A 27,453-nucleotide genomic window follows, 5' to 3' on the forward strand; every position below is an offset into this window, starting at 1 on the left:
TGATTCTATTATCTAGTATGTCACATACATGCTGGCCAAAAATGTTGAAGTCAGAAACAAGAAAATTGAGCAAAAGAGGAGAAAGAAGGAAGGGAGAGAAGGAGGTACACAAAGAACATGGAAGGACAGTGTTTCTTAGTCATAGTAGAAGATACTAGAAAAATTTGAATATTATCTACAGCTAATGATTAATCCTTCAAGACTGAAGCATGACAATATGGGACAGACACTATTGCTTATGTTGAAGGCTTAATCTTAATGCTTTATTTGGGGCATAAAAATTTCCCTAAAGTGTGTATGAATGAAAACTGATATTGAAACTCTGACAGAAGTAATATGGCTTTTCAGTCTTCACTTCTCTCACTGTTATGAAGGGACCATTTGGAACTTAAAGTGATAGTTCTTTGAGTCAAAAAATCTTTGGGTTCGATGCTATAGTCTAATGTTTGTAAGTTCTCTTACCTTAAACAAATTACACTTTAGCATAGCATATATACAAAGAAATTGTGTGTGTGTAGGTGTTATTATTGTTGTAAATATTAAATGAGATAACACTCATAAAACACACAGAACAGTGAATAATAAATAATAGCCATGCAAGGAACCATAGCTATTATTCTTAAAATCATGACTATAATGATTTCCTATGAGCCCATTTTACTCATTAGTTATGTCTGAACAATGATATGTAATGTTAGACTGAGCAAAAAATGATGCAATTTTACGCATTATACACTTATAATAGTACTTGATTTAGCTTCAGTTACAGATGGAATTGCATTGCTTTTTAGATAAGTTTAGAAAGGGCTATGTAACCAAACAGCAAAGGATTGTTATTATTTTCTTATGATGAGAAAAATTTTATTATAAAATTCCTGAAGTAGATATCCCTTGGGATGAAGTAAGACTATGTATGTAAAAAATAACACCAATATTTGAGCCAGTACTTAAGGAAATATAAACATATGTACATATGATAATAAAAATTGTTATAGAAGAGGAAATTATCAACTTGAGAGGGGCTATGGTTTTCATGGGAAGAATTCAGGTAAGAGGATGGAGTAGATAATGATTAAAATGTTTTCTCATGTAGGGAGAAAAAATTATTGTATAACCATGAATGTATGGAATTCTAAGAAAAAAATCTTGCCTAAGGATTCAGAGAACATAATAAATGTAGGCAAAGATTTTGGAAAAGAAGCAGAAATTGATAGTTATGACAGTAAAATGTCTTTTCTGAAAAGAATATGCATGTATCTCCTTATTCCGTGCAAAGAAACAGCGGCATTGTCTTTTTACTGTTGGCCATCCAGCCTGGACTTCTCTCCCACCTCATTTACACACAGCAAAATCTTGATGTGTTCCTAATTCAGCAGGTCTCATAATTCTACAAGACTCCTATTACATTATGGCTAGTTCATAGTTTTCTAATCTTATTTTCTGTATTATCTTGTAGGAACTTTCCAAAGTCTATACCTTTACTTCATTTTAAAAGTGTCTTTGTCCCATATAAGATCATGAGATCTTTAGGGAGAGACACAATTGCCTTATCTAGCATTTTCATGCATTACTAGCTACTGTGATACATTAATTTTGCTCATGCTATTCGTCTCTCCCCTCAGGGAAGTTTTGTTTCATGTTGTTGCTTTCACCTTTCTGTGTTATGTATAATGCTCTCAAAAATATATGTATGTATGGAAATAAGGATAAAGAAGTGACTTTTGTACTTTATATATCTATTTATTCTATGCAAATAATTAGGTTAACCATGGTATTCCAATTCTGAGACTTGTAGCATCAAGTATTAAAATATAGCTATTCAGAGTTCTTCTATAAATAAATACAGCATTAACACCTTAGTTTGGGTTCCCATTGCTGTGATGAAACACTATGACCAAAAGTAAGTTTGGCAGGAAAGAGTTTATTTGGTTTGCACTTCCACAATGTAATCCAGAACTGAAGGAAGCCAAGACAGAAACTCAAACAGGGCAGGAACCTGGAGGCAGGAGCTGATATAAAGGCCATGGAAGGGTGCTGTGTACTGGATTTCTCCACATGGTTTGCTCACCTTTTTTTTAAATAGAATCCAAGAGCACATGTCTCTCCAAAAGTGTCCTGGGAGCTACCCCATCAATCACACTAGTTACAGAAATACCCAAATGTTTTCCTACAGCTCAGTCTTAAAAAAGATATTTTCTTAATTGCGGTTCCCTCCTCTCAAAAGACTTTAGCTTGTGTCAAGTTGACAGAAAATTATCAAGCACAATTAATTTCTCTATAAAAGATGTTCTGATACTAAATACAAACACCAGGCAAATTGGACTGATACAATTCTAAAAGATTTTAAAGAGTACTAAGTGAACTACTATGAAATAAGGTTTTCAGGACTTAACAGGAATGTTGCACTTATGAAATTTCAAAAGTTATGCAACAGAATATACCACTCAACATTCTAGCATGTATAGGGGAAGGGCTTGCAGGGGACCACCCTTGGAAGAGGAGGTGTCAATGGTTGCTGAGGCAGAGTCTGTTATCTTCAGGGTGAGGCCCCTGACAGGTTGGTATGACTCAGTGATCAATGCTATACCCCAGTGATACAGGTGGCAAAATTGGACTCAGTAGCTTTTATACATATGTAAATGTGTTTATGGGTATGTATGATAAAATAATAATTAAAGAAATGGAGGAACATGAATTTGAGAGGAGGATGTGATGGGAGGAGGTGGAAAAGTAGTGTACGGTAAATATGATCAAAATGTGTTTTAATCGTGTATAAATTTTAAAAAATGCCTATGTATATTCAGTCTTTCTCTGTCCTGCCTGTCAGCTCCCAAATAAGACTTACATAGACTTGTTTCTGAGTAGCTCTTATAACTTAAATTAACCAATTTCTATCAGTCTACAAACTGCCATGTAGCTAGTGGTTTTTACGTTTCCTCATAAGTGTCCTGTTTCCTCTGTGTCCCACTGGTGACTCTGGCAATCTTCCTCTCAGAGTTATCACCATCCCCAGAAGTCCCATCTAAACTCTTCCTCCCTAGCTTTTATTCAGCTTTTATTAAACCAGTCACAGTGACACATCTTCACACAATGTAAAGGAATAATCTGCAATATTTCCCCTTTTTGTCTAAATAAAAAGGAAAGTTTTAACTCTAACATAATAAAACTATAAGCAGTAAGAACAATTATTAGGTAAGAATTACATGCCCAATCTCCAGTCCATTTGTATATGGCAAATTCAGAGAAAATACTCTATTATCAATCCTATCCTGGTGAGTCTGAAGTTTTGTACCTAATCCACTTTCTACCCTAACTTGTATTACCAACCCAAAACTATTTTTTTTAGGCCTCAAAACAGTTTTTTGAGGGGTGGGGGTTTTCGAGACAGGGTTTCTCTGTGTAGGTTTGGTGCCTGTCCTGGAACTCGCTCTGTAGACCAGGCTGGGCTTGAACTCATAGAATTCCACCTGCCTTTGATTCCCAAGTGCTGGGATTAAAGGCGTGCACCACCACTGCTCTGCTCCAAAAACATTTTTTTAAGAAAACAGTTTAATCTTTTATGTTTCTCAATCTAATACACTTTACACATCTTTTGTGAGTCTCTATTCTGAATTGGTAACAAAGAAAACTGTAACTCTATCTAGTGTTCAACTCTATCAAAGACCCAAAAAGGATATAATATTACCAAAGTATACAGAAAGTGCAGATCAAGCAACTTCTAAAAGTATGCAAATGACAAAAACATTTCCTGAACAGTCACCCGAATTGTTCCTGGATCTGTGGGACATCCATCTTCCACTTACAGGCTTAGAATATCTGACAGACTTTTTTGCATAGCAGAAATTTTGAAGGACTATTCTACATTGTCTTGACAAAGTTTGGGAGTCCCTTTCATTTGTGTCCTGATGTCCAATTTGGATAGCATACTGTTAGCAGTTCAGGTAAGGGCAGTCTTTTTTCCCAAATGGCTAGCTTTTGCCACAAAGAAAGCAAACTCCATAAAAAGCAAACTTCCTATCATCCTTTTTTAAAGTAGATTGGTGCTGCCAGGAACAGACATGTCTCACTGTTGTGAAAAGCCTTATGCTATTAAAACATTTTGAATGCTTTATTCTGTAGGTCTTTGAAGTGTTTGAAGATCACCAATCTATCTAAAATATATCTCTGTATGACCCTGAAAACATACTTAACATAATTATAAGTTTGATTGTTATAAATGACTATTAACCAGTATCCCTTTATTACCTTAAATAGCTTTCAAGAACTAAAACATTCCATTAAATTTTTAAATGAGCTGTATAGGTTCAATACCTTAAACAAGAATAGAAACTTATATGCACTATAACAAAAATAACTGTAATTTTGTATCTCTGTATAAAAACTCATACTAAGGTAAAATATTTGAGACTAGTGGATGTTCTAAACTAGACTCAACAATCCAACAATTTTATCCCATCATTTCTATTCTATATTACCCTTTTAGTCTTCAGAAACAGATCCCTGAATCTAATCTCCTTTGTTTAGCTTTATCCCTGACCATGACCAGTAACAATTTGTAAATGCGCTCCCCCCCCCCAAATGATGACAAACATCCATAATCCACTGAATGACCAAAAATCACCCACTCCACCTCTTGGTAATATGGGCATCATGTCCTCTAGATTGTTTCCTGTTGTCTGTGGGTAATGACATCTTTAGGAAATGTGAGAAAATTGTGATAATGATCAAGTTTTGGGAAAACTAGCCATAACATTTGTTGTTCAGTCTCTGTGCAATGGGAAAGCACAAGGCTTATCTGCACTCCTGACTAGAATAATCTGTGAGGCTGGACCATCTCAGCCAGCAACTTTGAAGCTGTTTTGGATGTAGAACTCTGAGGAAACTGTAATAGAGGCACTCTGTATAGCTGGAAGATTTCCTGTGTCCTGAACAGCTGGCAGTCAAGACAAATCTCTCCTATCTGCATCTGCCAAGTAAAAACACAGACGCTTATATTAATTAAAACTGTTTGGCCATTCACTCAGGCTTTCCACTGACTAGCTCTTACATTTAAACTCAGCCCATTTCTGTTAATCTATATGTTGCCACGTGTTCCGTGGCTTTACCTGTGTAGCATTACATGCTGCTCCCTGGATGGAGGGCTGGCATCTCTCCCTGCCTTCTTCCTCTCTCTCCCTTTGAATTTCCCACCTGCCTCTAAGCTGCTTTGCCATAGGCCAAATGGCATTATTTATCAACCAATCAGAGAAACACATATACGCAGCATACAGAAAGACATTACCCCATCAACTCTGAGTGCCTGGATCACCTGGAGCACTGTTTTCATTGGTGTCTGGTCCCCTTGCTCTGAAAACACACAAAAATTCAAAAGTAGCATACATATCTGCATCAAAACAAGGATGGACAGTGTGTTGTACTCAAGTCAGCCAAAGATGATTTTTTTGCATTATGTTTGAGCAGGTAAAAGGCATTTGTTAACTTTATAAGTTTGTTTGAACTATATAACAAAACTATAGTACAAATCTCTATCAATGCCATAGGAAAGGATGGCATATAATAATGTCATGAGTACTCTGTAACCAACGAGATTATCATGTTTAATTCAACCTCAGAGCTGTTGCCATGTAAAAGGATCATTTAATATATCACCTCTCTTGTAGATTTTCTTTTGTTCCTTCCAGTTTATGTTTGTAGCCAAGATTTTCAGGAGGTGTCCCCTAGTCAAATCTAATCTCGATTAACTTTGAAGCAATCTATAGCTTTTTGTTTCCTCTCCCTCAATGCAACACATTTTTCAACTTTCATTCTGAAGCCAAGACATCTCTAAAGTATATAGTCTGGTTTAACTCAGCAGTCCCTTGTAAAAATCCAATGTCTCTCAGCATCTGTCTTCTGTTTATCAGCATTTAAAAAAATCAAAGTCAATAAAACACCACACAGGATCCAGACAACCTGTGTTTTTTCCATCTTTGTGTGACTTATTTTTTATATTACTTTACTCTCTCTTTAAAGACTTTATTGATTTAAACTATTTTTTTTCTCTGACTGTCTATATACCCATTTCTTTCTTTCTTTTTTGTTCAGAATCTAAGCACATTTTAAAACATACTCTGCCTATTTAGAGGTAGATCTGGCTTGATGAAGTGCCTATAGCATTTTCTGACTGTATGAGACAAACCTTAAACTGCTGTTTCAGCTGCCATATGACTCAGCTTAGTGCATGTGCTGTCTGTAGTCTTCAGCCTGCAGGCAACATCCAGTAACCACCCTCTGTATGCCACTGAGCACCATCCTGCCTGAGAGACTGCAGGAATAGGAAGCTACATCCAGATTCTTGTCCAGAAATTGTCTTAACTTTCTTAGGCCCTATGTTTGGATTTTCGAGACCCATATTGGCACCATAAGTAGTCAGTCTGTCCCTATTCTGCATATCAGCTTCCAAATAAGCACACAGAGAAGTCTTATTAATTATGAAGGCTTGGCCTTAGTTTAGCCTTGTTTCTAACTAGCTCTTATAACATATATATATATATATATATATATATATATATATATATATATATATAAAGAGATTTTCTATTCATTTTACATATCAACCACAGATTCCCCCATCCTCCCTCCTCCTACTCCCCAGCCTTCCCATCCAACCCACCCCCGATTCCCACCTCTTCCAAGGCAAGATCTCCCATGGGTAGTCAGCAGAGCCTGGTGTACTCCATTGAGGTAGTTCCAAGCCCCTCCTCCTTGCACTAAGGCTGCACAAAGTATCTCACCATAGGCACCAGGCTCCAAAAAGTCAGCTCATGCACCAGGGACAGGTCCTGGTTCCACTGCCTGAATACCCTAACTGTCATCATAGAACCCTCATCCAGTGACTGATGGAAGCAGATGCAGAGATCCACGGCTGGGTCCCAGGCAGAATCCAATCAAAGAGAGAGATGAGGGATTCTATGAGCGAGAGATATCGAGACCACGATTGGAAAGAGTACAGAGACAACTAGCCAAACTAGTAGAGACACATGAACTGTGAACCAATAGCTGAGGAGCCACCATGGTACTGGACTAGGCCCTCTGGATAAGCGAGACAGCTGTTTGGCTTGAACTGTAGCTCTTATAACTTAATTTGCACTTTTCTATGAATTTATGTGCTGTCATGTGGCTCCTGGCTTTTACCTCTCCTCCTACATGTCTTGTTTCTTCTGTGTCCAGATGGTGACTCTGGCTTTCTTCTTTTCTGAGTCCTCTCTGTCCTCAGAAGTCTTGCTTAACCACTTCCTGCCTAGCTCTTGATCATTCAACACTTTATTAAACCAATCACAGTAACGCATCTTTACACAGTGCAAAGGACTATTCCAGAACACCAAAGGTTTCAGAGGAAAATATAAAAATTGACAGTTTTTGGAGAAGAACAAGGAAAGTCCATAACCATGGCAATAGTATATTCAAAGAAACCAAGCTTGAACATGCCACAAAAGTAATAAAATCTAAAATTAAGGAAGAAAATGTGGACACTTAAAGAAAAAACTAGTATTCCATTGTATATGAAGAGAAAACAATTACAATATTATATATTTTTCATCAACAGTAACAGAAGCTAAAAAAAAGAGTGAAAAAATCCAGTGGCATGTTTTGAAAATCACTATTAACTTTTTCCCAGTTATATGTGTCCCTCCTCTTCAGGTAACCTTACCCACAGCATTATGAGAATAGTTGAAGTGCTTCTCTCTCCGTGAGATCTGCTACCTTTGTAGCAGCAGTGTGGTATGACTAACCTCCCACTTCCTGTCATTCATTCCTCTAGTGAACTGCTATGCAGGCTCATGAGCTCAGTATTTGGCTTCTGTTATTATTTGTTTGTTTGTCTTTTGCCAAAAGCTCCAAATATTTTTGAATTTGCTTTCTAAGTGATACAACAAATCCTTTGGTCTGTTTTTTTTTTTTTTTTTTTTTTTTTTTTTTTTTTTTTTTTTTTTTTTTTTGTACTCCCTCTGGCTACAACTTAAAAGCAGGTACACAGTGAAAGAGTCTCTTCATATACTTGGAGGAATTGCCTATCCTTTATGTAACCTTGGGCGTTTTCTGGCATTGAGACCAGATAGAGCTGCCCCCTCCTTACAGGTAAAAAGGCCTGCTCTTAGAACCATCTGATACAAATGATGACAGTGGTTTTATTTAAAGGTAATGATGGCCATGTCCAAGCTCAAAGAAACAGCTATGTATGTTTTTTTTTTCTAGACTACTATTAATTTTTCAAAGTACCACTAAATAAAACACAAGCCATTGCATATGCAACAAATAACAAAGAGAGACTTGATATTGTTAGTACCAGAACATTGTAGAATATTCTTTTAACATTGAACTTGATATAGGAGAATCCTTCCACTTCCCTCAGAGTAGGAAATTATGTTTTAGTCAATGGAGACAAGTGTATTTGCTGAAAACTAGACCCTCAATTTATAGATGAAGAATAAGGCTCACACTTGTTCAGAACTTGTGTAAATTCATACATTTATGTGAATCTCACAGTCACAATCTGTCTCTAGAATTGAATGACTCCAAATATATAAGCTTTTAACATTTCTCCAACTTGATGAATCCCTAACTTGAAGTTATCTGGTTCTTTTCAGGAACTTTTCTTAGGTCCTTGATGTTCTGTAATATACAACAGATAAAACCTGGAAGAAATATCAGTTTATTGTAAAATGTACATGGATTGAGATTTTTACTTCAGTAGTATTCTAATAAAATATATATCTTACACATGTATAACTTCAAAACTTAGTCTTTCCCAAAGTTTCCTTATTTTTGTTAAGTTTAAACAAATGTTTCCCGTACAAATGCAGACAGAAGATTAGTGTAATCCCTTGGTATTAGATGAAGAAATGCAAACTGTCTGCCTTGAGTTCAATTTAAGAAAAGCACATCCTTGCAAGATGACCATGGCTTTAGTCTCCATCTATTTTCATAACTTATTCAAGGGAAAGGTAAATTAATGGCACCCTTGAGTGACAATTTACTTTTCATATTTAGCAGGTTAATATTTCAAAAATGATATGGAAAACATTTAAAACTTTTAAAATTTAAAACTTAGAAATACATATACAAAAGAGTCAGTTCAGAGGAATTTACTAGGTTTATATGAGATAAACAGATAGGACACAGAATTTGCACAAAACCAATTAATCTCATATTCAATTTTCCCAAAAATATGATTCAGACTTTTTCACCTATTTAAAATTGGGGATAATAGTAAAATTTTATGTTTTCTTTCTCCAATTCATATTATAAATGAATTATTTGCAAGGATATTTTGGTACAGATTTTATCAAGGAACTGCAGATTATCGGTGCTTTCTCTTTGGGATTATTATTATATACTTAGCCTGGAATTCATTTTGAATGTAAGGTCATTCTTTCAACATCAAAGAAAATTTTATATTAAAACATTTTTACAATCATGTGCTGATGTCTTTAATGTGTTAACATCTCAATAATAAGTGTAAATATGTTGTTTATTTTCTCTCTGACTTCATATTTTCTCTGTATTTACCAGATGGAAATGCTACCAGATAAAGACTTTAACTGCATGCAGTGTTAGTGAGTGAGTGACAGGTAATTATTGCCTTAATTTGAGTGCTCACATGCTAATGGATTATTGACAGTTACTGATTTCATTATAATAGACCACCAGGAAAAATGATTCATAAATCCTTTATTTCCTTGTGCTGAGATATGCAATTTCCTCTTAGGATGAAATACATCATTGTCCCTATGACCACTCAGAATGTGCCCAGAAAATGACACATTAAAGGAAGCAAGGAATAAAACCTACAATTGGAAAAGGTGCATAGGCTTATGTGCTCAGTGAATCAAATCAGAAACTTTATTGATAAAATAGTATTACCCATACTTGCACTAATGTCTGAAACATGACACATCCTGTAGAACAGACTTATTACTATGTTGTATACAACACTGTTTTGTTGTATCCTATAACCTTCAGCCATGAGATGTGTTCACTGATACACAGAAGAAAGTATGAAGATACACTTCCTCAACTCAGCCACCTGATGAATGATGCTGTGTTTGAGTTTCGTTGTTTTTTGTGCTTTGAGTTTACACAAGGGTTCAGCATTTTCAGATATTCAGTTCTTAATCTGTTAGTTTTAGACTGTTTTGTGGATGTTACTTGCTACTTCTGTCTATATCCTGTCTAATTTGTATTGATGTGGAATTTTTACGTTTATTTTTGTGAGGGGATATTCTCATCTTTTCTTCCTGCTAGTTCTTCACCAAAGATGTTGATTACAAATCAGAAAGCATAATCTTAGAATGCATAGTACTTATTTGGCTGTATTTGCTACCAGATCTGTACATTTATGTTTTGGGGAAATGGTAATGCAAAAAATAGTTGATTTCCTATCTGAATGAAGACATTACTACTAGGAGAAGAAATCTAGACATGTATTCAACTGAAAATTAAATGTCTAACTGCAAAAATGGAAACACGATGCTGTTATCTCAGTATGTGACTTCGAATTTTCGTTTCTTTAAGTAACAATGTCATTATGTTCATTCATTCTGGGGTTAGGGATTTGACCGGATGCCAGTGTTTCCCTGCTTCAAAAAGTCTCATTTTGGGGCAGTTATTCAATTACAAGATATCTGGGTCTTCAGGGAAGGTAGGTCTATTTCCATGATGGCTTCCTCACTAGCGTGTGTACTCCCAAGTTATAACAGTTGAAGGACAGCCTCAGGCAGAGCCCTAGACAACAGTATCTATCTGTTGTCCCCATCCCTACCCCCAAAGTAGTCTCTGACTTATCCAACTTCTACAAAACAGTTTGTCAGACATCCAGGAGCAAGTGTTAATAGGACAGAGTGAAAGGTTCTTGGCTTTTTGTAACCTAAAATTGCAATTCATCCAGCTGTAATTTTTGGCAAAAGCAGTAGTTGGCCCTCACAGATTCAAGAACAGAGTATACATGTTTCACCCCCTGGTTGAACAATGTATAAGACTTGCCTATGTATTTAATTTCCACAGAAACATAAAACATATATCATATTCATATAGAAAAATATAAAACTACATTGTGTATCTCTGTATGCATGTCCATTTGTCTGTGAGTCTGTGTACCTGTCTGTGTGTATGTGTGTGTTCACATACACACATACTACACATCAACATCAGGCTTCCACAAGTATGAACAAAATTATACTCCCACGCATGAAAATTATATATGTTACATGAAAAAAATAGATTGGTCCTTGTTTTTGTATGTCAGTCCTAAAAAAATGGTAAAATTATAGGCAATTAAAACTTAATTTTAAAAATAAACACTTAGCATGTTAAGTAACCTATCCAGCAACTCATTGCCTAGAAACCCAGTTTTCAGATAATATCCCCTCACACAAGTACATTAAAGCATAGTACTTCATATTTTGAAGGGACATTACACATATTAAAAACACCAGTCACTTGATACTTATCTAATAAGTTCATTTTGTAAAGAAAATTGTCCCCTCTTTATGTCTTCCAGTGACACAATACCCATTGCTTTTTCAGGATCAGTTATTGACAGACATAATTCTTTGATTAACAGACAAAAAAACCCAAGCTTCCAAAGGTTAAACATTTTATTTTCCTGCACTTATACTCTACATAGGAAATACCAGCTCCTAAATATTGAGTTTTTGCTAAGTGTGGAATCTATGAATTTTGTCTTACTTTAGATGATTAGCTCATTTAATCAATGCTTTATTAACCTGTACACATCACGAAGAGCAAATGCAAAACTTAATGAGATATAATTTAACTAAATAGAAATCTAGGAGTAAATGTTTTTGTCCCTAGAAATGGATGTAAAGTGTGTCATTTGGGATGGAGAAAATGTATGTCTCTTACTCCTTTATTGCACAAATGAGAGACATTACTAATTAGCCATGGCATTCGTGCTTCATCTATATATGAAAGGATCTTCCCTAGAATAGCTTGTCACTTAATCCCACCAATTAACTACCATTGAGAGTGTGATGTGCTCAAATGCATCTCTGCTGAAAGGAGAAAACACAGGATTCTAACTGACCCAGTTGCCACCTCCTAAGAAACTTCCTACAGTTACTGAATCCAGAAACAATACATAAGCCAGTGAGCATTAGAATGAACACAGGCCAGGTCCTGTGGAGATGGAAAAAGACTGCACAGCACTGAGAATGAAGAAGACATGCAAACTATGCGTTGCAAAGACTTGGTTTGATCAGAACTTAGGTAAATGGGAGGATGTTGTTGAAAGAGAGCAAAGTCATCCTTTGACCCAGTCCCAACAGATTATTTTATTATTGTCATCTCTAGTGATTTATTTTATATTTTAACACTCTCATGTAGTAAGAACTTCCCTCATGGTATTTTCATGTAAACTTCATTTCTGGTGATTCTCCATTTCCCTTACTTCGCTTTGTCCTCAGGGTAATCCCTTTTCTCATCTAATATTTCATGTGTTACATTGTCTTTTCCACTGCCAAACCTCTTTTTCCCATCTCATCAATTTTTTTCCAGTTCCTTGGATTTTAACCAGATTATTGCCATGTCAATTCACATGGACAACCTGAAAGATCACATATGTTACATGTTTTTCTGAACCTAACCTACCTCACTAAATATAATATTTTCCAGTTCCATTCACTTTCCTTCAAATTTCATAACTGTATTTTTCATTTTGTCTGAATAAAATTCTGTTGTATATTATATATATCTATATAACACAATTGCTTTATACATTAATTCCAACAGATGTTTCTGACTACACTTAAGTGATTTTTAAGAGAGGATAGTCTATCAGAAATTTCTGGAAGATAGAAAAAGTGTTAGCTATTCATACTCCTTTGTTCACCAATTATTAATTTTTATTATTCAACTTGGCCAACCTGGAGAGATAAAACTCTTTGATAAAATAGATTTTCTTGGTTGATTCCATTAAAGAAGGGAGTTAAGAACTGAGAACGATACTCTAAGCACTTGGATCATAGGTTCTCATGTTTGACAGAGATGGGTTGTATATCACAATAGCTACCACAGACATAGAACAACATGAATGAAAGTCACAACTAGATTTCTGAAGGAAAAGTCCCCAGTGCAAATGTGAAATTCTTTAATGTTTCCATTTATATTAAGTATGTAAATACAAAAAGGACCATGGGGTATTCGTTTTCTTTTTTTTTTTTTTTTTTTTTTTTTTTAGTTTTTCAAAACAGGGTTTCTCTGTGTAGTTTAGGTGTCTGTCCTGGATCTCGCTCTGTAGACCAGGCTGGCCTTGAACTCACAGAGATCTGCCTGCCTCTGCCTCCTGAGTGCTGGGATTAAAGGCGTGCACCACCACTGCCCAGCCCATGGGGTATTCTTATTCAGGACAGCAACTGCTGCTGAAGGTTTGTCCACAGAATCTAAAATACATCACTAGGCCTAATGCTAGGTCCCTAGATGGGGTCAGTCACTATGTAAACTCTGAGTTCTGCATCAAGGATGAGTGGAGCTTTCTTGTGTATCTACCAGGAAAGGGAGGACTGACTCACTTTCGGGGTCAGAAGGGCATTTTGGGGTCAGGTAGAAAACTCGTGCAAGGCAAACTCCCATGAATCTACAAGAATGATTCCAGCTAAGACTTCCAGCAATAGTGGATAGGTAACCTGAATTGGGCATCTCCTGTAACCATATTGGAAACTACCCTAATTGTCATCAGTGACTGATGGAAAAAGATGCAGAGATCCACAGCCAAGCACTGGGCCGAGCTTGGGGAATCCCATTGAAGAGAGGGAGGAAGGATTGTATGAGCCAGAGGGGTTAAGGCCATCAACAAGGGAAACCACAGAAACAACTCACCTGGGCTCATAGGAGCTCACAGAATCTGGACCAACAGCTAGGGAGCCTTCATGGGACCAACCTAGGCCTTCTTTATATGTGTGACAGTGGTGTAGCTTGATCTACTTAAGGGACTTGTAGGGGTGTGAACAGGGCCTGTCCCTAAGATTTGGTTGGCTTTCAGGATCCTCATAATGGGTTGCTTTCCCAGCCTCAATACAAAGGGAGGAGCTTAGTGCCCCCCCCCAACTTGATAGGCCATACTTTGTTGACACCCATGTGAGACCTGTCCCTTTCTGAACAGAAACAAAAGGGAAGTGGATTTTGAGGTGGTGGTAGGGGAGGCAATGGGAGGAGAAAAAGGGGGGGGGACTGTCAGGATGTAAAAATAAATGAATAAATTTAATTTATTAAGAAAAAGAAGAAAATGACTCCATAAGATCAGGTTAAAGTTAGGCCTGTAAGGCATTTTCTTAGTGACTAATGATGTTCAGCCTAGATCATTGTTGGTAGTAATATCTCAGGGCTGATGGTTATAAGAAAGCAGGTTGAGCAAGCCATAATGAACAAGCATGTAAGCAGCACCCCTCCTTGACCTCTGCATCAGCTCCTGCCTCCAGGTTCCTGCTCTGCTTGAGTTCCTGTCCTGACTTCCTTCAGTAATGGACTACAATGCAGGAGTATAAGCCAAATAAACACTTTCATCCCCAAATAAGAAGGAAAGAAAGAAAGAAAGAAAGAAAGAAGAAAAAGGAAGAAGTAAAGAAAAAATAGGCTAGTCTGCCTTTTAAAAGGTTAGTTGACAACTGGTTGACTTGGATCTTGAGGTTATTTGGCTAAGAATTGGCCCTCATAGGCTCATAGATTTCAGCACTTGGCCCTCAGTCCATGGTGCTATATGGAACCTTTAGGAGTCACTGCCCTGCTGGAGGAAATATGTCCCCTGGGCCTTAAGCTTTGAGGTTTCAGAGTCTCACATGCTTCTATTTTTCTTTGCTCCCAGTGTGTGAGTGAAAACGTGATCATCCAGATTTTGACTCCAGCTGCTTTCTCTTCTCTAACATGATGGACTCTATTCCTTTAGAATAGCAAATAAAATAAAGTATTTTATGCTTTAAGTTGCTTTTGGTCATAGTATTTTATCACAGTAACAAAAAAACTAGTAAAAAGAAATACAATCTACTATCCATTTAGCAGTATACACAATGTATGTGTTTATTATGTATTAGAGCTGAGAAATCTAATATGGATATGGCATTTATTTTGGTTTGAAACTGACATATTTAAAAAAACCCTTATTTTCATGCTTTCTTGCCTTTCTGTATTTTCCTTTCTTATATCCAGCCAAATAATGTTGGTTTGTTTGTTTATCATGTGTTGTGGCGATATATTGTGTACCTTAATAAAATTTGCCTAAAGATCAGAGGACAGAACAAGCTACTAGATTAAACACAGAGGCCAGGCAGTGGTGGCACACACCTTTAATCCTAGCACTGGGGAGGCAGAGATCCATTTGGATCTCTGTGAGTTCAAAGTCACCCTGGATTATATGAGATTGGTTCAGTCTAGGAGAGAAACAAAGCCAAGCAGTGGTGGCACACACCTTTAACCCCAGTACTTGGGAGTCACCGGCCTTTAATCCCAGCACGTGAGATCTCACACCTTTAATCCCACTATTTGGGAAGTACACATGCCATTAATCCCAGCACTAGGAAGAAAGTGATGGCTGGGCAGAGAAAGGTATATAAGGCATGAGGAGACAGGAACTGGAGCTTTTTGCCTGAGGAAGCCCTTTTCGGCTGAGGAGCTTTTTGGCTGAGAAGTCCTCGAGGCAAGATGTGGCAGGGGCTTGTTCCTTTGTCTCTCTAATCTTTCAGCATTTACCCCAATCTCTGGTTCAGGGGGTTTTTATTAAAAGATCATTTAGCAATTTTGTGTTACAATGTGCCTTAGTTATTGTTGTATTACTTTGAAAGGACATTATGACCAAGGCAACTGAAAGAAAAAAAGAAAGTAATTAATTGGGGGCTTGCTTACAGTTTCAGAGGGTTAGCCCATTATCCTCATGGCAGAGAGTGCAGCAGCAGGAAGGCAGGCATGGTGCTGGAAAAGGAACTGAAAGCTTTACATCTTTATTCATAGGTAGCATGAAGAAAGAGAGACACTAGGCCTGGCACGGGCCTCTAAATTTCAAAACCACCCCCAGTGACTTACTTCCTCCAACAAGGCAATACATTCTCAACAAGGACACACATAATCTAACAGCTATACCTCCCCAACAAGGACACACATCCTAATCCTTCCCAACACTTCATCAGCTGAGAGCTAAGCATGCAAATATATGAGGCTATGGGGCACATTCTTATTCAAACTACTACACCATGCATTTATTTTTATTTTCATAAAGTAGGTCAGTATTATACTGGGAACAATTACATGATATAAAAAGTTCTGGATCTAATTATAAGGTGATCTCCAAAACTCTGAAAGCATTTGTCAGTCAAATATCATCTAAGAGTAGACATGTAAAAAGGAGATTATACTTAACTACAAATAATATCACATATTCTCTTTCACAACATCGGGAAACTATAATATGCTTGCCTAATTTTACCTACATATACAAACACACATTAGGAAGTCTGTATATACACTAGAGAAATAAACATAAACAGGAATATGATTTATAGTTCTGCTGTAGAAAGGCTCTTATTCTAAACAGACAGGCATATAGATTAATAGATAATGATCATGCCTCGGGGAACCTGAGTATGAAATTTACTGATGTTTAAGGGGAGAAAGGGCGTGTTGTCACATTTGTGGTTTTTGAAAAATATCAAATTAGCTTTCTCTGAGATCCTGCCACTCTAAAAACACTTAATTTATATAGAATATGTGTTTATACTGAACAACTGTGCACACATATATGCAAACAATGGTGAAATGAATTTAAGAATAAATTAGGTCGATAGCAGAACTTTATATTTAAACCACAGTGTGCCCTCATGTTAATTCATACTACATATTTTTCTCTGTAGCTGTACTACTTCCAAATGCTCACCTTAGCTGCTAGTATTTATGTGTGTCTGCAACACAACCAAATTTGTAATTCCTCTTTAAACAACACCACATCTATTGACTGACCATTCTATCACCAATGCCAGTCCTATCACTAATGACCAAAAATACTTTGTTCCACAAATAAACTTTAAAAATGCCTCTCAGATCAGCGTTATGATTATGTGCAACTATTTAGTCAATGCTAACTCATAATGCACTACACTTCAGCCAATCTTCCCTTTAGGAATTGAGTTGTAAGATAATATGTTGTAAGATAACTGTCTGTCAAGACTTATTTGAGTGTAAACTACCATATAAGGGATAGGGATGTCTGGAAGCACTTTTTTCTTAGAGGAAAATATTTTACAAACAAACATTTTTTTTTTTAATTTATTTTGCTATACAATTCAGTTCTACATATCGGTCACGGATTCCCATGTTCTCCCCCCTCCCGTCCCCCTCACCTTCCCCCCAACGCCCCCCCCCCCATTCCCATCTCCTCCAGGGCAAAGCCTTCCCCACAGACTGAGGTCAACCTGGTAGACTCAGTCCAGGTAGGTCTAGTCCCCTCCTCCCAGGCCAAGCCAAACAATCCTGCATAGGCCCCAGGTTTCAAACAGCCAACTCATGCAATGAGCACAAGATCTGGTCCCACTGCCTGGATGCCTCCCAAACAGATCAAGCCAATCAACTGTCTCACCCATTCGGAGGACCTGATCCAGTGTGGACCCCTCAGCCATTGGTTCATAGTTCATGTGTTTCCATTCATTTGGCTATTTGTCCCTGTGCTTTATCCAACCTTGGTCTCAACAATTCTCACTCATATAAACCCTCCTCATTCTCGTTGATTGGACTCCCAGAGATCCACCCAGGGCCTAGTCATGGATCTCTGCATCCAGATCCCTCAGTAGTTGGATGAGGTTTCTAGCACAACAATTAGGGTGTTTGGCCATCCCATCACCAGAGTAGGTCAGTTCGGGCTGTCTCTCGACCATTGCCGGCAGTCTGTTGTGTGGGTATCTTTGTGGATTTCTGTGGGCCTCTCTAGCACTTGCTTCTTCCTGTTCTCATGTGGTCTTCATTTACCATGGTCTCCTATTCCTTGTTCTCCCTCTCTGTTGTTGATCCAGCTGCGATCTCCCGCTCCCCCAAGCTCTCTTTCCCTCGACCCTCGCCTTTCATTACCCCCACTCATGTCCAGGCTGTTCATGTAGATCTCATTCCATTTCTCTGTCACTGGGCGATCCCTGTGTCTTTCTTGGGGTCCTGTTTTCCGGGTAGCCTCCCTGGTGATGTGAGTAGCAGACAATTCATCCTTGTTTCATGTCTAGTATCCTGCTATGAGTGAGTACATACCATGTTTGTCTTTCTGAGTCTGGGTTATCTCACTCAGGATGATTTTTTCTAGATCCATCCATTTGTCTGCAAACCTCATGATGCCATTGTTTTTTTCTGCTGAGTAGTATTCCATTGTGTATATGTACCACATTTTGTTTATCCATTCTTCAGTTGAAGGGCATCTGGGTTGTTTCCATGTTCTGGCTATTACAAACAATGCTGATATGAACATAGCTGAACAAGTGCTCTTATGGTGTGGTTGAGCATTTCTTGGGTATATGCCCAAGAGTGGTATAGCTGGATCTTGGGGGAGATTGATTCCCAATTTTCTAAGAAAGCGCCATATTGATTTCCAAAGTGGTTGTACAAGCTTGCATTCCCACCAGCAGTGGAGGAGAGTTCCCCTAGCTCCACATCCTCTCCAGCATAAGGTGTCTTCAGTGTTTTTGATCTTAGCCATTCTGACAGGCGTAAGGTGGTATCTCAGAGTTGTTTTGATTTGCATTTCCCTGATGATTAGGGATGATGAGCAATTCCTTAAATGTCTTTCGGCCATTTGAGTTTCCTCTGTTGAGAATTCTCTGTTTAGTTCTATAGCCCATTTCTTAATTGGACTGTTGGGCATTTTGATGTCTAATTTCTTGAGTTCCTTATATATTCTGGATATCAGTCCTCTGTCAGATGTGGGGTTGGTGAAGATCTTTTCCCATTCTGTAGGCTGTCGCTTTGCCTTGTTGACCGTATCCTTTGCTCTACAAAAGCTTCTCAGTTTCAAAAGGTCCCATTGATTGATTGTTTCTCTCAGAGTCTGTGCTACTGGTGTTCTATTTAGGAAGTAGTCTCCAATGCCAATGCGTTCAAGACTACTTCCTACTTTCTCTTCTAGCAGGTTCAGAGTAGCTGGATTTATGTTGAGGTCCTTGATCCACTTGGACTTAAGTTTTGTGCACGGTGATAGATATGGATCTATTTGCAGCCTTCTACATGTTGATATCCAGTTTTGCCAGCACCATTTGTTGAAGATGCTTTCTTTTTTCCATTGTGCACTTTTGGCTTCTTTGTCAAAAATTATATGTTCATAGGTGTGCGGATTAATGTCAGGGTCTTCAATTCGATTCCATTGGTCCACATGTCGGTTTCTATGCCAGTACCAAGCTGTTTTTATTACTGTAGCTCTATAGTAGAGCTTGAAGTCAGGGATCGTGATGCCTCCAGAAGTTGTGTTATTGTACAGGATTCCTTTGGCTATCCTGGGTTTTTTGTTTTTCCATATGAATTTGAGTATTATTCTTTCCAGGTCTGTGAAGAATTGTGTTGGTATTTTGATGGGGATTGCATTGAATCTGTAGATTGCTTTTGGTAAGATTGCCATTTTTACTATGTTAGTCCTGCCTATCCATGAGCATGGGAGATCTTTCCATTTTCTGACATCTTCTTCAATTTCTTTTTTCAGGGACTTAAAGTTCTTGTCATATAGGTCCTTCACTTGCTTGGTTAGTGTTACCCCAAGGTATTTTATGTCATTTGTGGCTATAGTAAAGGGTGATGTATCTCTGATTTCCTTCTCCACTTCTTTGTCCATTGTATATAGGAGGGCTACTGATTTTTTTGAGTTGATCTTGTATCCTGCTATGTTGCTGAAGGTGTTTATAAGCTGTATCAGTTCCTTGGTGGAATCTTTGGGGTCGCTCAAGTATACTATCATGTCATCTGCAAATAGGGAAAGCTTGACTTCTTCCTTTCCAATTTGTATCCCCTTAATCTCCTTATGTTGTCTTATTGCTCTGGCTAGAACTTCAAGTACTATATTGAATAAGTATGGGGAGAGTGGACAGCCTTGCCTCGTTCCTGATTTTAGTGGAATTGCTTTGAGTTTCTCTCCATTTAATTTGATGTTGGCTGTTGGCTTGCTGTAAATTGCCTTTATTATGTTTAGGTATGTTCCCTGTATTCCTGATCGCTCTAATACCTTTATCATGAAGGGGTGTTGGATTTTGTCAAATGCCTTTTCTGCATCCAGTGAGATGATCATATGGTTTTTTTCTTTGAGTTTGTTTATATGGTGTATTATATTGACGGACTTTCGTATGTTGAACCACCCTTGCATCCCTGGAATGAATCCTACTTGATCATGGTGGATAATTGTTTTGATGTGTTCTTGGAGTCTGTTTGCCAGTATTTTATTGAGTATTTTTGCATCAATGTTCATGAGGGAGATCGGTCTGTAGTTCTCTTTCTTTGTTGTATCCTTGTTTGGTTTAGGAATTAGGGTAATTGTAGCCTCGTAGAAGGAGTTTGGTAATGTTCCTTCTGTTTCTATTGTGTGGAACAATTTAGAGAGTATTGGTATTAACTCTTCTTTGAAGATCTGGTAGAATTCTGCGCTGAAACCATCTGGTCCTGGGCTTTTTTTGGTTGGGAGACTTTTAATGACTGTTTCTATTTCGTTAGGGGTTATTGGACTATTTAAATAGTTTATCTGGTCTTGATTTAACTTAGGTATGTGGTACCTATCCAGAAAGTTATCCATTTCTTTTAGGTTTTCCAGTTTTGTCGAATAGAGGTTTTTGAAGTATGACCTGATGATTCTCTGGATTTCCTCAATGTCTGTTGTTATGTCCCCCTTTTCATTTCTGATTTTGTTGATTTGGATGCTCTCTCTCTGTCTTTTGGTTAGTTTGGATAAGGGCTTGTCTATCTTGTTGATTTTCTCAAAGAACCAACTCTTTGTTTCATTAATTTTTTGTATTGTTCTCTTTGTTTCTATTTTATTGATTTCAGCTCTCACTTTGATAATTTCCTGGCGTCTATTTTTCCTGGGAGACTGTGCTTCTTCTTGTTCTAGAGCTTTCAGGTATGCTGTTAAGTCTCTAGTGTGAGATTTCTCCAACTTATTTATGTGAGCATTTAGTGCTATGAATTTCCCTCTTAGTACTGCTTTCATAGTGTCCCATAAATTTGGATATGTGGTGTCTTCATTTTCATTGATCTCTAGGAAGTCTTTAATTTCTTTCTTTATTTCTTCCTTAACCCATTGGTGATTCAGTTGGGTATTATTCAGTTTCCATGAGATTGCAGGTTTTCTGTAGTTTTTGTTGTTGTTGAAGTCCAACTTTAGACCATGGTGGTCTGATAGAACACAGGAGGTTATTCCAATTCTTTTGTATCTGTTTAGATTTGTTTTGTGGCCAAGTATGTGGTCAATTTTAGAGAAGGTTCCATGGGGTGCTGAGAAGAAGGTATATTCTTTTTTGTTAGGATGGAATGTTCTGTAGATATCGATTAAGTCCATTTGAGTCATGACATCAGTTAAGTCCTTTATTTCTCTGTTAAGTTTCAATTTGGGAGATCTGTCCAGTGGTGAAAGTGGGGTGTTGAGGTCTCCCACTATTAATGTGTGGGGTTTTATATGTGATTTAAGCTTTAGTAATGTTTCTTTTACATATGTGGGTGCCCTTGTGTTTGGGGCATAAATATTCAGAATTGAGACTTCATCTTGGTGGATCTTTCCTGTGATGAGTATGTAATGCCCTTCTTGATCTCTTTTGATTGATTTTAGTTTGAAGTCTATTTTGCTGGATATCAGGATGGCTACACCCGCTTGTTTCTTAAGACCGTTTGATTGGAAAGTCTTTTCCCAGCCTTTTATTTTTAGGTAGTGTCTATCTTCGAATTTGAGATGTGTTTCTTGTATGCAGCAGAAAGATGGGTCCTGCTTTCGTATCCATTCTGTAAGCCTATGTCTTTTTATAGGTGAATTAAGTCCATTGATATTGAGGGAAATTAATGACCAGTGATTGTTCATTCCTGTTATTTTTTGGTGGTGATGTGTGGGTACTTCTATACTTTGGGGTTTACTGCTGTGGCTTTATCTGTTGCCTGTGTTTTCGAGGGTGTATCTGACTTCCTTAGGTTGGAATTTTCCTTCTAGTGCTTTCTGTAGGGCTGGGTTTGTGGATAAGTATTGTTTAAATCTGGCTTTGTCATGGAATGTCTTGTTCACTCCATCTATGGTGATTGAAAGTTTTGCTGGGTATATTAGTCTAGGCTGACATCCATGGTCTCTTAGTGTCTGCATTACATCTGTCCAGGTTCTTCTGGCTTTCAAAGTCTCCATTGAGAAATCGGGTGCTATTCTGATGGGTTTGCCTTTATATGTCACTTGGCCTTTTTCCTTTGCTGCTCTTAATATTCTTTCTTTATTCTGTACGTTTAGTTGTTTAACTATTATGTGGCGAGGGGACTTTTTTTGGGGGTCTAGTCTGTTTGGTGTTCTATAAGCTTCTTGTATCTTCATAGGCATTTCCTTCTTTAAGTTGGGAAAGTTTTCTTCTATGATCTTGTTGAATATATTTTCTGTGCCCTTGAGTTGGTATTCTTCTCCTTCTTCGACCCCTATTATTCTTAGGTTTGGTCTTTTCATGGTGTCCCAAATTTCTTGGACATTTTGGTTCATGACTTTGTTGGCTTTAGTGTTTTCTTTGACTGATGAATGTATTTCTTCTACTGTATCTTCAACGCTAGAGATCCTCTCTTCCATCTCTTGCATTCTGTTGATTATACTTGCATCTGAAGTTCCCAATCGTTTTCTGAGATTTTCTATTTCCAGCATTCCCTCTGTTTGTGTCTTCTTCATTTTTTCTATTTCCCTTTTCAGGTCTTGGACTGTTTCCTTCATTTGTTTCATTGATTTTTCTTGGTTTTCTCTCAGTATTTTATTGTTTTCTTCCAGGACTTTATTGATTTCTTCTAATTTGTTTGCCCTTTCCTCTAGTTGTTTACAGCGTTCTTCACATTTTTTTGTCTTTTCCTCTACACAAGCCTCTAGCTTCTTCATGATGTCATTCATAAGGCTGTTTTCTTCTGCGTCTTCCAATTTCTGATGTTCAGGTCTAGGTGTTGGAGGAGGGCTAGGGCCTGGTGATGCTGTATTGCTATTCATTTTGTTGTATATGTTTCTGCCTTGACGTCTGCCCATCTCCTTGTGCTTCGTTACTGGCCTTATCCGCACACAGTTTTCCAAAAGGGAAGTCCGGAGCAAGATGGGAGCTGGGGGCCGGCCTCTAAGTCTCAGGAAGAGGCTTGGGGCTCAGGCGGATGGGCGTGGGGGCAGGGCGTGGAGACTGCAGGGCCTGCCAGGGGTCTTGGAGAAGGGGATCCTTCCCGGTGGGGCTAGCAGGGAACCTGCCCGGTGGCCAGCACCTGGGGCCGAGTTGGGCAGGTCTTCCCTGGAGTGGCTGGTGCCCAGGGATGGGGTCCGGGGCAAGGAAGGGCACTCACCAGTTTTCCAAAAGGGAAGTCCGGAGCAAGATGGGAGCTGGGGGCCAGCCTCTAAGTCTCAGGAAGAGGCTTGGGGCTCAGGGGGATGGGAGTGGGGGCAGGGCGTGGAGACTGCAGGGTCTGCCAGGGGTCTTGGAGAAGGGGATCCTTCCCGGTGGGGCTAGCAGGGAACCTGCCCGGTGGCCAGAACCTGGGGCCAAGTTGGGCAGGTCTTCCCTGGAGTGGCTGGTGCCCAGGGATGGGGTCTGGGGCAAGGAAGGGTACTCACCAGTTTTCCAAAAGGGAAGTCCGGAGCAAGATGGGAGCTGGGGGCCGGCCTCTAAGTCTCAGGAAGAGGCTTGGGGCTCAGGCGGATGGGCGTGGGGGCAGGGCGTGGAGACTGCAGGGCCTGCCAGGGGTCTTGGAGAAGGGGATCCTTCCCGGTGGGGCTAGCAGGGAACCTGCCCGGTGGCCAGAACCTGGGGCCAAGTTGGGCAGGTCTTCCCTGGAGTGGCTGGTGCCCAGGGATGGGGTCTGGGGCAAGGAAGGGTACTCACCAGTTTTCCAAAAGGGAAGTCCGGAGCAAGATGGGAGCTGGGGGCCGGCCTCTAAGTCTCAGGAAGAGGCTTGGGGCTCAGGCGGATGGGCGTGGGGGCAGGGCGTGGAGACTGCAGGGCCTGCCAGGGGTCTTGGAGAGGGGGATCCTTCCCGGTGGGGCTAGCAGGGAACCTGCCCGGTGGCCAGAACCTGGGGCCAAGTTGGGCAGGTCTTCCCTGGAGTGGCTGGTGCCCAGGGATGGGGTCTGGGGCAAGGAAGGGCACTCCAACATTTTTTTTTTTTTTTTTTTTTTTTTTTTAAATTTATCCTTTGTTGTTCAACTTTCTATGGCCCCACATTGGGATGCCAAAACGTTGTTGGTTGTTTTTTTTCTCTTTTGGGGGACCCTCCACCCAGCTTCCAAAGAAGTCACATACAGAGGGTTATTCATTTTTGTTTTTGTTTTTCTAGACAAGGTTTCTCTGTGTAGTTTTGGTACCTGTCCTGAATCTCGCGCTGTAGACCAGGCTGGCCTTGAACTCATAGAGATCCACCTGGCTCTGCCTCTCGAGTGCTGGGATTAAAGGTGTGTGCCGCTAGGATTAAAGGCATGTGCCACTTGCACCCGGCCAGAGGTTTATTTTTAATTATAAATACCTGCCCCATTGCTTGGCTTGTTTGTTGTCAGCATTTCTTAACTTATCCTGTTTACCTTGTGCCTCTGGACTTTTATCTTTTTTTACTTCTGTATATCTTTTTTCATTCTTACTCTGGCTGGCTGTGTCGCTGGGTGGTTAGCCCCTGGCATTCTCTCCTTGTTCTCTTACTCCTTCCTTTTTCCATCCCAGATTTCTCCTTCTATTTATTCTCTCTGCCTGCTAGCCATGTCTATCCTTTATCCTGCCTTGCCATTGACTGTTCAGCTCTTTATTAGAACATCAGGTATTTTAGACAGGCAAAGTAACACAGCTTCACAGAGTTAAACAAATGCAACATAAAAGAATGTAACACATCTTTCCATCATTAAAGAAATGTACCACAGCACAAACAAATGTAACACATCTTAAAATAATATTCTACAACACCCTTTATTACTTTTAAACCCTCCACTATGTGTCAGACATTGTGTTACATCTGGAGCAAGGGGTATGAATGTACCTTGCCTTTGACCTTGAAGAGCTCAAAAAGTAGTACTCTGTATTAACAATGAGTGCTTAATTTTGCATAAAGCTATTGAATTTGCTAAAATTCTTCTACAAGATGCTTCATAAACGTGGCCCATGAAACGTCAAGAAAGATAATAGAATGAGAAAAGAAAAAAAAGGAATAGACAGAATCTTAGCATCTCATGGAGGGAAAATGAGAGTAAAGCTAGTCATCAGCTCAGCAACACCACAGTTGAAAATGGATGTGTGAAGACCAGAAAGATGGCTCAACAGGTAATTGTGCAAGGTACCCTGCAAGCCTAGGAACATGAGTTTAATTCTTGTAACATGCACAAAGATAGAATTAGTGATCTCCCTCTACAAATTTGTCCTCTGGCTTCCACATATGTACTATAGCGTTTGTGTCTATACTTATTACTCACTTGCACACACACACACACACACACACACACACACACACACACACACTACATTCTAAATATTTTAATTGTTTAAAAGTATTTGTTTGAACCCACAGAAGATTGGAGAGTAGTCATTTTACTTGAAGCTCTTTTGTCAAAACAGTATTCCCACTTCCTTGTTGGACAAGTTATATTTTTTTCTAGCCACTGAAAAATTATATTCTGCAGCTTCCTCTCTGCAGTATTGACAAATGGTTAAATGGAAAGGAGGTCAAAAAGAAAATCAATGCAACAGTGTCAGTCTCATTACTAGGTCAGCCATGTCTTCTCTGTGCATACTCAAGCTGGTTTCCTCTCCTGGTAGGGCTTTTAAAAGGTTGCTTGCCAGCTGAACTGTCAGCTCAGGGGAAGAAAAATTAGTTTTCAAAAGCTATATATACTACAAAAAAGTAAAGTGAAATCTCATGTATGGCCTCTGTGATTCTCCTTTCAATTATTATCATTAGCAATGAAGTTGGAACAAGTTGTTGCTCAAACTTTGCAGCTGGACAGATCTTTGGGGACCATCCATGTCAACATCCGCTTTTCTTTTATTTCATAAAAATGGAAATTGTTGTATCAAGGAGTCAAGTGCCTCGCTTAAGGTAACAAATTAAACTAAAGGGCCGAGCCTGAGCATGGTCGAATAGAAAACTGCTTAGAAAGAAACTCTCTAATCTGCAGGTAAGGGTGAGTCTTTTATGCTGAAATATAATTTGTTATTCTTGGCAAAAGAAACCTTGCTATACAAAATCTTTAATGTGACTATATCCCTATACCTACTTGTTTGTGGCCATCTCTATACACAAATGTGTACCTGCAATAGAATATCAGTTCTTCACTCTTTAAAATCTGCATCCTGCAACCCACTGGTTCTCAGCTATAGCCACACATTAAAATCACCTTGGAGCTTTGAAAGAAATCAATAACAGGACTCCACTTCTCAGCGATTCTAACTTAATTGGTATGGGATGGCAACATAGCCTGTATATATTTAAAGTCCCCAGGTGATTTTTATGCCAAATCAGTATGAAGAACAACTGCTGTGAAATAGTCTCATAGCTGGAGTTCAGTTGTTTACAGATAACCTTATATTCACGAGCTACTGCATGACTAATATTTAGTGTTTTCTTGAAGTGGACTGATATTTAACTTAAGTAAATTTAATTAAGAAATAAATATTATGTAATTCTGATAAAAGATAGTGATTTCTATGATAAAATAGATTAAATATAATAGAAATAAAACAAGAATTGATAAATATAAATGCATAGGGAATTGATCATTGTTGTCACATGATACCAAATCATTCTTCAGTGACTGATAAGTTTAAATGGAACACTTACAAAAATTTCTATCCTTTTATAATAAAAAAAATCATGTCATATCAGACAAGTACAAGTGCCTTACAAGTTGAGACTCAATGTAGAAACCTAAAAAAGGATTTGGTGGGTGTTGTCTACATTTCTGCACATGAGTGGTTACTGAGGCATTGCCCTTATGCCTTGGTCCTTATTGTTGTTTTCACTTAGTCTATAGACTGACTTCTACTGCCCAGGATGAGTAACTTCCCCACATTCAATTACACATAAAGGGAGTTAGATAGTATTAGTTTTATGGAAAACTCTTGACAAAAAGGAGTAAACACTCCATTCCATTCAGTTCTTCATTTTCCTCAGTTCCCCAAATACCTATTTAGGTTGGTCAATAGTAAATAAAAGGGATGCATATAACAACTTCTAGGAGTGATTGGAACCAAGAGAGCAAAGGTGAATGAATCCTGAATTCTGGTAACAAGA

The sequence above is a fragment of the Peromyscus californicus genome, unplaced genomic scaffold, assembly GCF_007827085.1.
Source record: "Peromyscus californicus insignis strain IS unplaced genomic scaffold, ASM782708v3 Scaffold_8__1_contigs__length_139910024, whole genome shotgun sequence".
Classification (NCBI taxonomy): Eukaryota; Metazoa; Chordata; class Mammalia; order Rodentia; family Cricetidae; genus Peromyscus; species Peromyscus californicus.